Below are 11707 nucleotides of genomic sequence, written 5' to 3'. Positions count from 1 at the left end.
TTCACCGGGAATAATGCCCTTCAAATACCAGAAGAATGTTTTTGAAAACAGAAAGAAGATTTTGAAAATACAGTTTTGAAAACAAGCTAAGAAGAGAAGGTTTTTCGGGACTTACACTCTATTAGAGGCCCAGTACTTTACAGTACTGGTTACAAAAGCAATTTGAAAATGATTTACTGTTTATGAAAACAGTTGAAGAAAAGATTGAAATGATATAAGGTTTTGTTGTTTGAAAACCTTAATCGTCTGTTTAATCGGAGATTGAAAACAATTTTGTAGATTGACAAAAGTCAACTTAATTAAGGCAAAGATGAAATCTATACCTAATTAAGACCTAAATAAATAGGGTTTTTATCATAACATTATTCACAAAGTAATTAGGTTAAAACAAAATGAATATATATATTTTAAAGTATTTAAGAAAACATACTATTTTAAACCTAAATAAAATACATGAAATAAATAATATTTTTATGATTTTTTTGATTATTTATAAAATATATATATTAATCAACAAGTGTTTAAAAAATGAAGTCAAAATGAATTAATTTGATAAGTTAAATAATTGGTTAAAGTTGTGAAGGAATTAAGTTAGAAAAGTGATAAAAAATAGGTTTTGGTCCTAGCAAGGCTTGAACTCACGCCCTTATAGCCACACACTCAAAACAACACCACTGAGCCAAACGCCAGTTGGTGACTATAACACGCGCGCATTTGGTTTTGTTTTAAAACAAGTTAGAAAAATCTGAAAAAAAATAAAAGGGTGAAAAAGTCTGGGGCGAGGGGGATTCGAACCCCAGACTTGTGGCATGATGATACTAAGGGCGCATGTGTGGCCACTAGGGCAAGTTGTTTAGTCGTTAATAAAACGCATACCATTCAAAATAAAATAAAACCTGCCCTGAGAATTCAAATTTGCGCGCCACCACCATCTTCGTCTTCAACCTCAAGCTCTCCATTTTTGGATTTCTGAACTCACTCGTTTCTCAACCATTTGTCATGATGTAAACACGAAACTTGCTCTAATTTCACTCACGATTCTAAATATGTAACTAACATGAACTATCATTAACTACATCTAACTAATTTATCAGAAATCGTGAAGAACCCTAAAATTTCAAAATCAAATTAAATGACTATACTGAAAGATAAATGGATGATGATAGAGGGTTTTCAATCCTCTGATGATGCTGAACAAGATAGAATCGAGCTATTTCACAAAAGGTACTTAAATTAGAGAGGTGAAGTTCAGAAACTTACCTCTGAAAATGGAGATCGTGAGGATGATTGAGAGCACCTGGGTTTGAATGAATGATCTCAATAGCTTCCCTGAGACTCAATGATGCTAACTGGATGCTTATTGTAGCCTGAATCCTTCTGAATTGTTCTATGGACCTCCCTCGATTTGAGCTTCAAGTGGACATGGAGGTTGTTGAATCCTGAGTTACAGATGAGCTGCAACCATCTGGTTAGCTTCACTATGACCTGAGGAGTGTGTCTGGATGATTGGCTTGCCTTGAAACCTTCTGAATCACTCCATGGATCTCCAACTGCAAGTGCTCCAAAGTGAGAGCAACAATGGTGTTCCTCCACCTACAGAAGTGATCCAGGTGCTTGGATCACCTCAAATGACCTCCCTTGAGATGTTAGAATGCTCACTTCCCAAAGATAAGCTTTGGTTTGAAGAAATCGATTCTTCTTGCCAAAGAACTTTGAAAAACAATGAACAAAAGGAGAGAAGGAGAAAGCAAGTAATATGGTTGCTTTGGTGTCTTTTTGAATGAGGAATGCATCTGTATTTATAGGCAAATGGATCAGTATAGCTGCAGAGGAGTGAGCTTCCTTAGTGAAGTTGATTTGCTTTCTTAGCCATGAAGGAATTTTGCAAATATCTCTTATGCAATGATGAGAATTTTGATTCCATTTGATCAATCCCCTAGCCCTCGATTTTGCTTGATCTTAGGGGACAATTCTGAGCCAGAAATGAGCTCTAATTGGTTGGTGAGAAGATTCCTTGGGTGATTCATCAATTTGCCATAAATTCACAAATGTAATCATTACATAATCACATGTTCTTGTTTTTTAGAATCTTCTTCAATCCTTATGGCATGGTGAAAATGAATGCATGGCATGGTTTCAGATGTGTTATGGGTCGTGTAGCATCCATAAGAGAGGTTATTTGCACAAAATTTGCAAAGTCCAAAAGTGTCCATGACCTATAATTTTACTTCATGAGGCCAACTTTGAACAAGCATAACTCCTAGCTCAAATTGAATTTGGAGAAGGTTGAACACAATTTGGAAAGCCCTAAACATCTACTTCAAATCATTAGTTTATGTCCTCTTCAGAATCATTTAGGAAATTTGTGAAAAATGAGCCTAAAGTTGGATGAAAACTAGGTTAAAACACTTAGAAAAATTTCCAAGTGTTTATGACCTAAACTTCAAAATTTCCAAAACTTCATAAATGGTTGATCTTTTGAAAAAAGTTCCTTTGTAAGATGATGTTTTATTTTGCAAGATCTACAACTTTCATGTTGGAAGTTTTTTGAGTTGTGTAGGTGAAATTTTGAGATCTCACCATGCCTTCAAAAACCCTAATTCCCGACTTTTCGCTCCTTGATGAATTTCTTTGAATTTCTTTGGCCAAATGACTTTGACATCCATATATTGATGATATTGATCTTTGAAAATCATTTTTTGACCAAAAACCTTAAAAGTCAATGATGATCCTTCACAGTTGACTTTTTCCTGACAAAGTGAATTTTTGGGCTTTTGTGTAGAAATAAGATCTTCTCCACAAAGGGATGATATAAATGGATTATATGGAGGTAGTAGAGATCCTTGAATCATGTCTTGAGTTTTGGATTCATGCCCTGATCAGAAGTCAACTATCTTGGTGAATTAGGTCAAAACCCTAATTTGTCGACCATGTGAAAGTAATGACTGTAGACTTTGAATTGAAGTGTGATGTCCAGTAGACCTTGTAATATGAGTTATTTGAAGATGATTGATGTCTTTGAATGACCCTCTGAGGTTTTTTAGGGTTTCCCAAATGTGATCCCTGATTTCAGTCCTTGATAGGCTCAGAACCCTAGTCTGGCGACCTGAGTAAACCTGTACTCATATGACTGGATGTCTAATCAATCATAGATGAGAAAAGTGAAGTCTTTGAGCCTCATGATTGTATTAGGGACTAATCCTTGTATTGATTGATCCTTTGCCTGAGCTTTCTTGTCTTTGAGCATCCTCGATTGGATACCAGATGGAGAAGTGACTGCTCTGGGAACTTGTCTTGACCTGATGAAAGATCCTGAAGATATGCCATCTCAGGGGGGTCAAAAATTAGGGTATGACAGTTCTACTGCAGATCGGGTTCCATGGAATGATCCAGATGTTTTCAATCCACTCCAAGCATCCAGACATGTTCTATAATCATCATTGAAGCTGTTCAGATCGAGCAACAACTTCTGTAACACCTCCAGCTCAAAATTCAATCTCCACTTTGGCCGTTTTTGAAGGTAAGCCTCATGAACTTCAAATTCATACTTGCACGCATCATAAATGAAATGTGAGCATACCATCTTGTTTCTGCACCTATGAGGGTCATTAACCCTCAATCAATTGCATCTTAACTTGCACATACACGATTTCAGAATGAATCATAGAATTAGGGTTCTTCGTGTTCATCAGAAAATTGACCCCCTTAAAGTGAAAATAAATGGAATTAAAGACCACCATCATGATCCTTGTGAATAAACGAGTGAATTAGACCCTTCACTTGATCAATTTGGTCCAGTTTTCAGAATTTTCAAAATCAAATTGTTCATGTGTTCTTGGCGCCGTTTTTGCGAAGGAAATTTTAAAAAATGAGTTTGAAATATATCCAATTCGTTGCAAATGATAAACAGACCACGCGCGTGGTCCGGTTGGCTAAGTTTTTGAGTGGCAACCTTCAGGTCATGGGTTCAATACCCTTAGGGACCAAAACCTTTTTTTTTAACACTATTTTCTTTCATTTTCTTTAACAAACTTTAACTAATTAATTAACCAATCAAATTTATTTACTTTTTCTTCATTTTTTGCACACTCTTTATTTAATGTGTATATTTTATGGATCTCAAAAAAAATCATAAAAAAATATTTATTTAATACATTTTTTAATTAGATTTAAAATAATGTATTTTAAAGTGTTTTTAATATTTTTAAATATTGATTTTCACTTGATTTTTCAAACTTAATCAATTGTAAATATTTTGTGATCAAACCCTAATCATTTAGGTATTAATTAAGCAAAATCTTTGTGTTTATCTTAATTAAGTTGATTTCTTTCAAATTCAAACCATTTTAAAACAAATGATCGTCTTTTTTCAAAACAAATAAACCATTGATTAAATCTTGTTGGATTGATCAATTGATTTTCAATACCATGGGCCTCCATGTAGGTATAAGTCCCAAGCCCCTTTTGTACATACCCTTTCCTTTTGCTTTGTACAATTTTTCTTTAAACAAGAAACTTCTTTCAAAACAAACTTTCAAACTATTTTCAAAACGACAAAACGACGCGCCTGTTAATAAAACAATCAACCATGTTAAACCATGGGCCTCCACATAGGTATAAGTCCCAAGCCTCTTGTAAATATTTTGTTTGCATAGCTTTTTAATAAACTCAAGTGGGCCTCTCCCCGGGTATAAGTCTCGAGCCCCGTGTATACAAATGGATCATGCTTACAGGTATATTTCCTTCATAAACTCCATTATATACACACTTTGTCATATATATACTTGTTCATGTTTGTTCATGTTTGTTCATACTTGTTCATGTATTTGTGTTTGTTATATATATGCTTGTTCAACTTAGTACAACACTAGGTTCCCCATAGCCTCCTATTGGGCTTCGTGCAAAGAATCTCCCTAGTTTAGGTTAGGACATAGAGTATGGTTTCCCGGTGAAATCGCTCTAAGAGCTCAAACCAACTATACCATGCCTCCTCTTGGGCTTTGTACAAACGACTTGTCCCTCCCATAGCCTCCTCTTGGGCTTACAATGCAAGGACCCTGGATTGTCCCTCCCATATCCTCCTCTTGGGCTTACAATGCAAGGACCCTCGGATAGCCTCCTCTTGGGCTTCGTACAAGGACCCACGGGCTTCTTATAAGCATCCCCAATATCCAAAATCAAATACCCTAGGAGATTAGACATTTTTCATCTCTATGATAGGAGTATCTCTTCTATATCATCACAAACAATCAATCAATCAAACTTTTTTGCCACAAGGCTGGCTAATCAATCAGACTTTTTGCCACAAGGCTGGCTAATCAATCAAACTGTTTTGCCACCGTACTGGCTGATTAATCAAAGTTTTTGTCACAAGGCTGACTTCATTGAACCTTTTGCCACAAGGCTGGCTGATTAATCAGAACTTTTTGTCACAAGGCTGACTTCATTGAAAGTTTTTGCCACAAGGCTGGTTAAACAACAAAAACATCTTTATCATTCTAAGCGCCATAAGTGGCACAGCCCAGGGCTTATAATGAAAAGATTTTCAAACAAAAATCAAATAGATGTATGTGATGATATAGATTAGATACATCGAACATTTAGATGACATTTGTCTCTTATCCTTTGCTTCCACTAGCATAAGTGGGAACTACGATTGCTCTGACTTTCTCAACATCCCTTTGAGAATACGTAGACACAAGGTCATATCCTTGGCGAGCAAAACAAAACAAAAAAAACCATTCGAACCTTAGCACCCGTAGACCCCGATCTACAGATGCTCTGATTCCCTCTAAGGGATATGTATGCAGAGGATCGCGATGATCTTTGCGAGCATAATCAAACAAACACCTTAGGTCCCACCTATCTCACAAGAACCTCCACCACAAAGAATGAAATAAACAAAACAAAGAAACCTATAGAGTACTATAGATACGTTGGGTGCTAATACCTTCCCTTCGTATAACCAACCCTCTTACCCGGAATCTCTCCCCTACTTATGCATTGCTTTTAGTTTTGGGCTTTGCATCTGTTTTTTAGGTTATTGCAGCTTTTTTCCTTTTCCTCCTTTGGAAACAATAAAAAGTTTGGTCGGAACAAAAGAAAAATCATTTTTTGAGCACTCGAGCCCAAAGAAGGCATCAGGTGTCTCATCCCGAAAAAAGATAACGATTTTTCCCCGCGACAAGGGGAATTGAGAATTAGAACTCATTTGGCAAAATTGTGAAAGAAGAGAAGAGAGAAGAGAAGAGGAGAAGCTAGGTCTTGAAGATACAGTTGGCTTCAATCCAAAACCCAAGGTAAGGATGGGGTTCTTACATGGTAAAGGGATGTATGAAGATGTTTGGGTTGGATTAGATTGTATTTAGGAACCATGGATTGAATGTTTTAGAATATTAGGGTTTGATGATGAATTTCCATGAATTTGTGATTGAAATCATGTTCTTATTGATGATTGATGATGAATGATGTTAGATGCTATGATTATATGTGTTTATTTGTTGATTGGGATGAGTTTTGGATGGTGGAAGTGTGGTTACGTAGTGATTTGTGGTTATGTTATTTTTTTGCATAATCGCATGTTCGCTAAGCGGCCTCGACTCGCTAAGCGGATCCTGTTTATTTTGGAAAAATTAAGTGAGTTCGCTAAGCGGAGCTGGTCCGCTACGTGGAGCTCAGATTTTAGTTTGCTTCTGGTTTTAGTATGTATTAGCGCGCTTTAAGCTGGGGTATTGAATTTGAGTTTCCATAAGCTCGCTGGAGGGTTGTTAAGTCGACCCTACCGTGCAAAACGTGTTCAAACTTTGAAATGATGTATCTTTTGATCCGTAACTCCTTTTTAATTGCCTTTTGAACCTCCGTGAAGCCTTAATTGATATATTTCTAATGGATATGATTTGAATACCTTTTGAAACATTTTTTAAGCTTTCTTTAAATGAAATTGTTTGATGTTGTGATTGTTGTGGTGATGTGATAAATTACTATAAAAGTAATTATGTTTAGTCGATATTTGTGATGTGTTATAAATGTTGTGTTTGTGTGGATGTTGCATTCATTGAGTCACATCCATTGCATAAAGTGACACTGGACTTAATGGCAAAAGCGACGATGGCCTTAATGGAAAATAGCGACGGTGTGCCCAATGGTAATTTTGAGACGGTGGAAGTTTTACTCTAAATGGTACCACATGCATTTGCATAAGTCGAGTCACATTTGAATTGCATTGATTTGTGTTTGAATTGTTGAGATGATGAGGTGTTTGTTATGACTTGATGATGAGATGTTATTGTGATGCATTGATATTATAAATTTGAATTGAGTATGTTGTCATAATTGATTTTTGACATTGTTGTTGTTTAGTAAGTTATTTAGTGATGATAGTTGTTGTAAGATGTTATATGATGAGAAGTGGTGATATATGTATGATCTTTACCATGCTTTGAATACTATCATACGTTTCTTTATAATGAATGATATTTCACCCCTTCTATTTGATTGTTACGCTATGTTGGTAACGTGCAGGTAACAATGTGGAGTAGCCGTTTACCTATTAGCTCGAGTCAGTGTGTCTATGCTCTGATACGTAGAACTCGAGGGACGTTTGCGTGTTTTGATTATGTTGTTATATCTTATCGAATTTTGTTTTTGTTCTCTATATCTTGAGATATGTTGGATAATGGTTGCCATGTTGGCAAAGATGTTATGATTTGCATTTACACTGTTATTTGGATTCTGTTGCAATGTTACAAAGTTGTTTGGATTTAAATAACTATTGGATTATGATTTTCCTCCGTTATACGTGTTATGTATCTTTATGTATGAGCTTGCATGAGATTTGTTTAAGTTGATATATGTGACGCCTCGAATCATGATGTTTGTTTTAAATATTTTTGTACTCTGATTTTCCTATAAATGCGGGGTAGATTTGGGGAGATACAGTTTGGTTTTGTTCCCTTATCTTGAGAACTATGTTAATGTTAACGCGATCCGGGTTTTCATGATCAAGAACCCTGTTCTGACTCTATTAGGAGACACTTATCATTCCATTCACCTGAGGACTGATAAGCGCAAGGGGACGGTTGTATGTTGTGCGCCTTTGTTGTATAGGTGGTTTATTTCGCACCTTTATAATACTCATGCTTTAGGTGGTCTCAAAGGATTATGTCACTCACTAGTTATGATATTGCATGGTATTCTCACGATCTCTTCTATACTAAGATTTTTGATAGGTGCTGTAAGTTCGCCAATGTACCTCTTCTTGGTACACAAGGAGGAATCAACTACAACCCTATTTTGGCTAGACGTCAGATGGGGTATCCTATGAATGACAAACCTAGTAGTCTCTTAGTGGAAGGATTATTTTTCATGAATGATAATGATGAGAAGGGATTGAGGAGAGATATTAATCATGCTTGGTACAACATCCGTAGGAAGGGGAGAGACGAACTTGGAAAGAAGGATTGTGTAGCTAGGGAAGCATATGTGAAATGGGTGACTGAAAGGGAAATCAAGTTGAAGATACCTTATCCTCCATATCCTCCAGTACCTATTGATCCTATTGCTTTCGTTGATCATGTTACTTCCATTGATCCTGTTACTTCCATTGATCTTGTTGCTTCTGTTGATTTTGCTGATTCTATTGTTCCTGTTGCTCCTATTACCCCCATCACTTCTATCATTCCTGCTGAAAACATGGAAGCTACTTATGACCGATTGAAGACTGAAATACATGAGTGGAAGGAGAAATTCCATGCTTCTGATGTAGAGAAGATGGAATTGCTGAAACAATTGAAGGAAAAGGATAAATTTGTTCTTTAGAAAGATGTCTTGCTTCAACAAAAGGATGATCAGATTCGCCAGAAGGATGCTCCAATGGAGAAAGCCAATAAGAAGAGGGGAGCGCAAGAGGATTTATTTTCCTCTATCACCGTGCCATTGTATGAGTATTCTGATGTTCTTGTTGAATCAGGTGCTTGGATGGGAATTGTAGATAAGTTGATCAAGGAGAAGACCAAGATGCAAGAGTACTATGAGTCCAAGATCAACAAGCTTAAGAAGATGTTGCAGACCACTGTGGGGACTTCTTCCTGATTTAGGCTAGGATTTAGGTTTTCTTCTTTGTTTTAGATAGGATTATGAAACTATGTACCTCAGTTGTAATCCTTTTATCCATTAATAAAATGAGATTTTTAGTTATTTTAATTGTGTTCCATTAATAAAATGAGATTTTTAGTTATTTTAATTGTGTTCCTCGAAACACATATAATAAAAATAATAAACCATTTGTATTTTTACATTTCATGCATCATGCCACAGTTTTGTCTTGCTTTTAAGAGTTTTCCAGGGTCTTATCCAGTTTTCTTCATACAGAATCAAGCTGTCTTATCGGTATAACAGCCGAGCTAACTACAAAAAGGAGATGGAAGGAATTGAGAAAGAGAACAGAGAGCTATGTAAAGAGTGATCGGTCACCATTTTACACTTAATTTCATCATGAATTCGACACACGGTCGTCATGTTTGGTAACACTTTGTGTTTGTTTTCAAATGTTTTCTTTAAATTATCGAGTTGTAGTTTATTTATTTGCAATTTGTTTTTGTGCGATTTTCGTTGTCAATTAGGTGCTTTTGATCTCGTTTGGTTATGGGTTCAGGTTGGCTTTGGATTGCTGCAAGATCGAATGTCCAAGTGGTACGCAAAAAGGAAGCAAGGAACATAAATGAGTAAAGAGGCAGAGGCTGACACGGTCTGCCCGTGTCACCTGACACGGCCGTGTTAGGCCTCCTGAAGCTGTTTCCCCCCAAGACCAGAAGCTGACACGGTCTACCCGTGTCAAGTAACATGGCCGTGTCAGTGGGTGCGGACAGAATTTTTGAATTTTGATGTTTCTGCAATTTTAAAGACCCAGGGGCAATTTTGGTATTCTGGTTAGGATCTGAAAACCTAGAGAGGTTAAAAGTGATTTGAGAGACAAGGAGAAGACACTTTTTGGATCGTACGATAGAATTCCAGAGAGGAGAAAGATAGCTTCATCAAGGTTTTGGAAGGCGAAGAGATTCAACGGTGGACACCATTGAAGATTAGAGTTCTCCTAATCTTTGTAATGTCTAAACTTTTCAATTTTGGTTTCTTGAATATTATGAGAGGCTAAACCCCCCAATGCCAGGGGGTGTCTCCGATTTGAATTGTAATGACTATGATCTTCGTATTTATTTAATCAAGTGTTCGTATTATGCAATTAAATTGTCTAATGTTTTTATGCCTTCTTTATTGGACAAACAAGGATTGATCTCCGGTTAACAATTTGTAGGACTATGATTGTTAAGGTTTTTAGGCAATTGAATCTGAAAATATCACCTAGGACTAGGGATACCGTAAGGTTATTTGAACATTATTGATTATTTACATCTTTGGTTTACAAACCTATGTTTCTAAGGACTTAGGCAATAGGATTGCAAACCAAAAGGTTTTCACTAAGGACTTGGGAAAACACCCTTAAGAACAAATGGTTGCATCATATGAACTTGTTAAAGAGATCTTCTTACAGAGTCATTATAAGGAAAATCATACACCTACCTTGGCATTGCTCTAAATTTATATATAAAAGTTCAACTTTAATTTCAGCTTATTTTTATTATTTTAGCTTATTTCGTTGATCATTTAAAACAACAGCCCTATGCTCTTTTGTTTAATTGACTTAGTAGAATAACTTGTATTTCCTACGCAATCCTCGTGATCGATACTTGGGGTGAAACCCATTATAACTACACCGGTGAAAATAGTACACTTGCTATTTTTCCGATCAAGTTTTTGGCGCCGTTGCCGGGGATTGCCAAAATATAAGTCATTAATTAGTCAATTAAAATTTTATTGATCGGCAATTAAAATTTTATTTCTTTTGAAATTTATATTTTTTTATTTTATATTTTTTTTACTCCCAACTAATCATTGTCTAATCTTGTATGCGAGGTAAGGCCTCAGCTGAACTTCTTTTTGACGCAGAACCAGAAAGAACATTGCGAGCACGACTACGAGAAGTTAAGCGGAAAAGACTGGCATCGAAAGAAGGATCACTTCTAGTTTCAGAATCGAAAGACGAAGAAGTACTATCTATTCCGTCCGAGCATTCAGATTCTGAATCTGAAACTATGGCAGCGGATCCACCTCCTCCAGAGAGACTTTTAGGGGATTATGGAAGGGCTAATGCACCGCTTGGAAGAATGACCATAGTAAATAAACCGGTTAACGCGGCACACTTCCAACTACATCCTTCCACTATCCGCCAGTTAGAAAGCAAGCCCTTTGCTAGAAGAATCAACGAAGATGCGAATAAGCATCTACAGAGATTCCTCACCACAACAACATCATTGAAGATAGAAGGCCACTCCGAAGAAGCCAAGAGACTCGTGATGTTCCCTTTCACTTTATCCGAAGATGCGGAAGAGTGGTTTTACTCACTTCCAGCTGGAAGTATCACCACATGGCAACAGATGGAAACTGCTTTTCTTAATGAGTACTTCCCCCCGTCAGTTTTCATTAGAAAAAGATATGATATAGTAAATTTCAAGCAGAAAGAAGGGGAATCGCTGGGAGATGCATATAAAAGGTTTAAGAGGTGTTTGGTTGCATGTCCCACTCATAATATGGATCCAACCCAGCAAATGCAGACTTTTGTTAATGGTCTCCGAGTTAAGACAAAACAACTTAT

This window comes from Vicia villosa, linkage group LG2 (assembly GCF_029867415.1).
Source record: "Vicia villosa cultivar HV-30 ecotype Madison, WI linkage group LG2, Vvil1.0, whole genome shotgun sequence".
Taxonomy (NCBI): domain Eukaryota; kingdom Viridiplantae; phylum Streptophyta; class Magnoliopsida; order Fabales; family Fabaceae; genus Vicia; species Vicia villosa.
The sequence above is the reverse complement of the archived record's forward strand: the minus strand, read 5'-3'. Positions refer to the sequence as shown.